Source organism: Dromiciops gliroides, chromosome 6, assembly GCF_019393635.1.
Source record: "Dromiciops gliroides isolate mDroGli1 chromosome 6, mDroGli1.pri, whole genome shotgun sequence".
NCBI lineage: Eukaryota > Metazoa > Chordata > Mammalia > Microbiotheria > Microbiotheriidae > Dromiciops > Dromiciops gliroides.
The window spans coordinates 152,697,963-152,704,577 of record NC_057866.1 but is presented as its reverse complement, the minus strand read 5'-3'; the positions used below and the strand labels follow the sequence as shown (position 1 = coordinate 152,704,577).

The 6,615-nt window shown below is 51.4% G+C and overlaps 1 protein-coding gene across 5 annotated transcripts in view; it reads left to right on the top strand.

The window, feature by feature from the left end:
* The first annotated feature begins 768 nt into the window (after window positions 1-768).
* Window positions 769-6,615, top strand: part of ELF2 (E74 like ETS transcription factor 2) — a 92,425-nt gene continuing 86,578 nt past the window's right edge. For 3 of the 5 annotated variants that reach the window (XM_043970422.1, XM_043970417.1, XM_043970414.1), the window contains exon 1: window positions 3,162-3,345. The gene's annotated coding sequence lies outside the window, so the exon portion shown is untranslated. Of the gene's footprint in view, window positions 816-1,540; window positions 1,582-3,161; window positions 3,346-3,640; window positions 3,659-6,615 lie in introns of those variants that run through there. The other 2 variants (XM_043970415.1, XM_043970416.1) reach the window with 2 other exon arrangements.

Sequence of the window (6,615 nt, the reverse complement as noted above, 5' to 3'; positions counted from 1 at the left end):
GAATTGGGAGGGAAGATGAAATACAGGACTGAAGGGAATGCTTAAGTCTTATGCTGCTCTTGTAGTGCAATTGTGCAAGGCCCCAAAGTGGTAGATGTGCACCACTGAGGTGGGGGAAGGAGAGGCACTTCCGGGGGGAGAGGGGGGTCTGTCTAGCTCTGGAGACAATTTCTGTAATGGGAGTGGGAGTTTCATTCATTTTCGATTCCAGTTTGGGTTCTCTGGATCCTCAAGCTAATTTGCATGTGGTTTAAATACTTGTTACTTCATTTTACTTAATCCCACTTCAGAAGTTTGTCCTCTTCCCACCCCAAAGAAAAATATTCCAGATAAGGATATGCAAAATGAGAAAGCTCTCAGCTCCTCCCCCATTTTCTTCCAGAACTTCATTAAGATTTGCATTTAAAGGAGCTAGATTGCTCAGTTTTGAGACAACTTTTGACACCATGTGCAAATCAGCTCATCTCTCGAGGGTTTTTGTTCACTCCTGTGTTAGGTTAAATGAGATAAAAAATCAAGTAGAGTCAGTGTAATAGAGTAACCTGTTAGAGGAAACCTGGAGTCAGGAAACCTAGGTTTGAATTTTGACTAACAGTGAACTCGGGGATCTGGGGCAAGTCTCTTCACTTTGGTACCACGAAAAGAGCACCGAATCCGGGGGTCAGAGAACCCGGGCTCCGTCCTCTGAGATCATGGCCAAGCCCATTCAACTCTCTGGGCTTCAGCTCTAAATTTAGGAAGTCCATTCAGAGGACCTCAGAGCTGAAGGTGGGAAATCCCTTTGAGTTTAAGAAAAAAAACCAAAACAACTTAAGGTGAGGTACTATAATGAAGAGCTTGACCTAGATGACGTTTTGATGTCAAAATTCTTCTGAGCAGAAAATTATTTTTGGTTTAAATTTATATGCCACGGAAAACTGAGGGAGGGGAAGGCCCAAGGGTTTTTAAAAATAGTGGTTTAGGGGCACCTTCAGACTCTCTTAAACACTTCTTTTCCTAATAAGTTCGGAGAGCTGGGAGGCCTTCGATAGTGTTTTTTTCTTCTGAGACGGGGTGGGGGGTGGGGGGAATGGTACGACAGGTAGCACTATTACTACCACCACCACCACTACTACTAACAGTAGTATTGATAAAGTGCTTCCTATGCGCTAGGCACTGTGCCAAGTGTTTTAATAATCTGTTGTTCTGTTAGAGTTCTCTTCGACACCCCGAGTCCGTATCGCCCCAATATAGTCCGTGCAAAGCTAAAGTGGTTGCCATTTCCTTTACCAGTGGATTAAGGTAAACGGAGGTTAAGTGACTTGCCCCGGGGCACACAGTGTCGACTCCAGGCCCCTACAAGCTTTTAAAAGTACGTTGCTCTTTCACAACACATGACCAACGTTGGGTTCCCTGAGCATCCCTCGCAGACTCTTCTTTCCCAACAAAACGAGCCACCGCATGGCCAGGGCGGCTACGCCCCATTCCGCTCCGACAGCGCACCACCTCTTCCGCCCCGATTCTGCAGTTCACTAAACCGAACTTTTTTTCTATTTTGCAGGGCAATGATGGTTAAGTGACTTGCCCAGAGTCACACAGCAAGTAAGTTTCAAGTGTCTGAAGCTGGATTTTAACTCAGGTCCTCCTGAATCCAGGGCCAGTGCTTTATCCACTGCACCACCTAGCTGCCCCCTAAACAGAACTTTCTAATGCGGCTCCTCAGACGGTAGGGCCCAAAGCGCTTTCTTTTTAAGGGTCTGGAAGCGCCGCAGAGACGAGAGTCTTTCCATGAGAAACTTTGGGCAAACTCCGGCACGTCCCCACTGCGGAGTCGATCCTCAGCTCCAGTCACGGAGAAGGCGCAGCGCAGGAACCGGCCGGGCGTAGGCGAGCCGTGTGCGCGCCCGTCCCCCCCAGTCCTGCTGCAGTGTCCGGACCCGCGCGGGCCCGCTCCGAGGCGTCCAGAAGCGGCTGAGCGCCAGCGCCTAAACGGACGCGGGCGGCGGAAGCTGAACGCAAACTTTAACGGCCACGCCGCCGGGCGGTAGAGTCGGTTGTAATTTCTGGGAATGGGGCGGGGCCAGCGGGGCGGGCGAGGAGGTGACGCTATTAGGAGGGAGTGGAAGGAAGGAGCGGCGTGGGGACCGTCCGGGGGCGGGCTCACCGTGGCACGTCACCGGCCAGGGGGCGGGGGCGGGACAAGGCGGGGTTAACAGGCGCACTCCCCTCCGGGAGGGGCGGTGGCAGGGAGGGCGAGTGTAGCGCTGGGTGTTTTACCCCCTCCCCCCACCCATAACTGTCAAACTGCCCGAGTCTGGATCCATTCCTATGGAAGTCGATGGAAGGGATGATAATAATGGGCTGGGGGTGAGGGGATTCGAGTGTGGCGACCCGAAGGAGGCAGGGATGAAGGGGGTGGGTCTGGGTCCCCGGCGGCCAGCTGCGGTGCGCCTGGGCAGGTGCATGGACCAAGCCCCGCAGAGCCGTGCTGAGCCGAGAGGCCCGGGCGGCGGGTGAAGAGCGTGGCCCACGAGGGTTTGGGGCGTGCGAGGGAGGGGCCGTCTTGCCTGCGGGGTGGGGTGGCCAGGTGAAGCAGGCCACTTGGACCTGAAGTCCCGCGATCCCGTGGGCTGGCGGGAGCCCCGGCCTGTGGTGTCTTGGTGGGGGGGCGGGCAGGTGGGAAGTTTCGCGTGCAGGGGCGCGAGGTGGGCGCCCTAGATGGATGCGGGAACTTTAACTGGGGGGTGGGGAGAGTCGGGGATTCCACGCAGCAGCCGGTCCAGGTGTTGGACGGAGACCACAGCCGGGGGCCCGAGGGGTGGTGGGGGCGCCCGCGCGCCACTCCGGACGCGGGCCGTCGCCAGTCGGAGCCGAGCGCCTCCTGGGGCCGGCTGCGCTGCTCCCCCTCCCGCCGGGGATCTGCGAGTGTTGGGGGGGGGGGGGCGCGCGGACTCGTGTGTCCTGGTGGCGGCAGCAGGAGGCGGAGGGGGCGGAGCTGGGCGGGCTGGAGGGAGGGGGCCGGGCGCGGGGAGAGCTCGGCGGCGGCGGGTTGGGGGGACCATTCCTGCGTGCGCCGGGCTCAGTGTCGCCGCCGCCGCCGCCGCCGCCGTTGGTGGGGGTGGGGGGGCGGGAGGAGCTGTTGTAGAGCGGGCGGGCGGGGGAGCGGTTGTGAGAGAGGGAGTGTGTAGGGGAGGAGGCGCGGCGCTGTTTTGTCTCCTCCTCTCCCTGTGGAGCTGCTCTTGCTGCCGGGGAGGCCCCGGCCGGCTCCCTCCGGACTCTTGGCCCTCGGCGACGGCGGCGGCTGCCCCTCGGCCCAGCGGGGAGGGACCGAGGCGCGGCGGCCCTCGGCTGGGACTCGACTCGCAGGTAAGAGGGAGGAGCTGGAGGGGGGGCGAGGGAGAGAATGGGGGCTCACGCTCCACCCTCCCCCCGCCCCGCGTCCGCCAGTGTGCTTGGCTCCGCCGTGCTCCTGGAGCTGTGCCGCTGACACCGGTCGGCCGGGGCCTGAGGCAGGCGCGGGGCGAGTGGCCGGGGCCCCCCGGGCCCGGGCAGGAGGGGGATGGGCCGGGTGCGAGCTGCTCCCGATGTGTTTATGTCCCGCTTCTGCCGCCGCCGCCGCGAGTCCTTGGTCCTGGGGCAGGGCGGGGGTCAGGCTGCGGAGGAAACCAACTCGAGGAGAGTGCGTGAGTGTGCTCGAGCGTGAGTGTGTTGTGTGTACGAGTATGAGTGAGTGTGTGTGGGGGGGCGGAGGGGAGCCTGGCGGAGGGCGACGGGCAGCTCAGCTCGCTGGGCGGGACAGCCCAGCCGAGGCGACGGCCCGCTCCAGCCCGGCTCCCCGGCTTGCCGGCCCAGGCCCCCTCGGGCCCCCCGGGCAGCCCGGCAGGTTGTGCGCCGGCCCGTCCCTCTCCCCGCCTCCCGGGGCTCGGCTGACTCACAGCGAAATCTCGTTATCTTAAAACAAAACCAGACTCGGTGAGAGAAGTCTCGGAGGGCCCTTCCCGGGACCCCGGCGGCCGGTGACAGGGTGCTCCTCCACGCGAGCGCGGGGCTCCTCTCGCCTTCCTCGGACATCCAGGAATTGTCCTGAAAACTTCGGAGGCGGAGGAAGGCGTGGGGAGGGGGGTGGTTGCGGGGCTGGTCGAAGGAGCCAGCCTTAGAACTACTTTCCCGGGACCCTTTGGCCGGGAGGAGCCCATCGAGCCGTGTTTGCTCTTTTGGAGGGTCTTCCTTGGGTAATTAAAGAAAAGAGAGAAAAGATCTAATAGAGTCGCTGGCTTTGCACTCCTGCCGATCTCATGGACTAGCATCTTTGTGCTGCTTTTGCTAGTAGCTGAATACGAGGGTTAGGCAGGAACTTCTTTGAACCTGGCTGCTGCACTTTGTCACTGGAGTATGGGGTATTTCTTTGGAACTTTATTCAACGATCTGAATTTTGTTCTCATTTAATGTTACATATCAGCTATAGGTGTTAAATTGTAATCCGTTGATGGGCAGTAATCGTATTTATAATCAGATTTACTTTTCTTTATATGCACTTATTCATGTTCGCTGTCCCCAGAATCACTGAAGAAGTGTTTTAGTAACAGACATGGATATGTTAAGTTTTAGTTTTATTGGAAGTAGGTTAATTTAAAATAAAAAGTAGTAGTTTTGAAATGGAAACTGAGCAAGCAGTGAAACCAAATGCTAACATTTTAAGGAAATCAGAAAAATTACTGGTTGATCTGTCAAGAGGACAAACATAAAGCATAAAAATGACCAAAATATTAAAAATTCTGAGTGTCAGAAACAGGCTAGCATTTTTTCTGTAACTTATTTGCCCTCTCTATGAAATGGGTGACAGATTAATAAAGATGATAAATTTACATGTGTTGTTTACACATATCTTATATGGATATAATGTTATAAGGTTTACAAAACATTTTCTTCTGAAAAACCTTATACTGCAAGTATTAACTCTGTTTTACAGTCGGGGACACTGATTCAGATTAAGTGACTTGCCTATTATTACATAGCTGGTAAGTGTCAACTGCTAATCAACTCCTAGCACAGTGAAGAGTTCAAGATTTTTTTTTTTTTACTATAATGGGCTGCCAGAAAGATTGTTAAATGACCCCCAGATATTTCCACCTTGAGTATACAGGATGTGACTGCCCTTTTGGTTAGCAGTTAAGTGGGCATGCCATTATTTTATAGTTTCACCTCTTCACTGTATATGTAGGCTTCTCATCTTAACTCAAAAAACTCAGCATCATTTCCACTTATTACCTTCTGCATTGATTTTATTTGCTAGAGAGTCATCTCATCCATATCACTGAGGTGGTTTGTATATTCTGGGCTATTGTTCTTTTGGGCTCCTCTGGGTGGCAGAACAAAGTGGAAGTTTTCTAATGCTTTAAAAGGGGGTGTTGAAGCTACAAAACAAAACAAAAAACCTCTTTCCTTGCTGTGAAGAATCTATGACTTGTCCCCAAAGATTTCTTTGCAATGGCACCTGGAGATTCTGCCCAGTCCTAAGATCATGGGAGTTCTCTAGATGATTTAATTGCCTACTGTAGCTTCAGGGAACTCTGGGTTGAGGGGCAGAACTAATATTTATGCAAGGCTTCCTTCTGAGAAAAAGAATTCAAGTTCCCTCAGCTACTTAAGGGCTACTTCTGTAGTCATGATTTGTGGTGATGAAGGATCAAGGGCACAAAGACTTCAAATGCTTCCCTTGTCCTGCAGTAACTTTTCCAGTAGCCAAAGATTTAGAACTGGAAGGGAATTGAGAGATTATTTCATCATGCCATTTCATTTTACAAATGAGGAAACTGAGGCCTAGAAAGATCAAGTAACTTTCCCTTGATCACATAGGCAAGTAACTGGCCAGGTCCTCTGACTCCAGTGGCTATGTTTTTCATGAGACCACGCAGTACTGTATTAATTTGATATAGAAATATATATGTATATATAATAAATTATACCATCTCAAAATTTTTTTGTAAATAGTAATGTCATTTATATATTTATCATTTTAAGGCTTCATATAGCTATAAATACATAGAAAAATGAAAATGCAATTGAATGTCTTGTGTATTTGAAGTAAAATTTATATTTAAAAGATAGCATTTTGTTAATTCACTTGAAATAAAAGGCTTTGAGTTGTATGTACAGTTTATTCAGTGTTTCATGTTCATTCTGTGATACAGTTCATTCTGATACAATAGTACATTCACAAGAGAATACTAAATTTTGTAAGTTGAATACATACTTAATTCTCTAGGAAAATTAGTTTAATACAATGGCTGACAAAGTTATTTAATATTTGGTGATACTTAGGAGTAATCTATTTAATTGAAGTTGGAAGTATTGAGTTCTGAATTGCTTCAGAGGTCTTCAAGTAGACGTTAAATGACCACTTGTTGGGAGGGGGTGTTATAGAAGATTCTTGGCTCAAGTTTGGGTTGTATTTGATGTCTAAGTCTGGGATTCTGTTAAAAAATTCCACCACTTAGGCCATTCAACCAAGTCCTTTGAAATGATTGCACAGCCATACTCATACCATTCCTAGCTTCTATCCAGCATTTATGATAGGTTGTGAGTAGGGAGAAAAATAGAAAATAGAGTAATAATGTTTCATTAATTCATTCACAT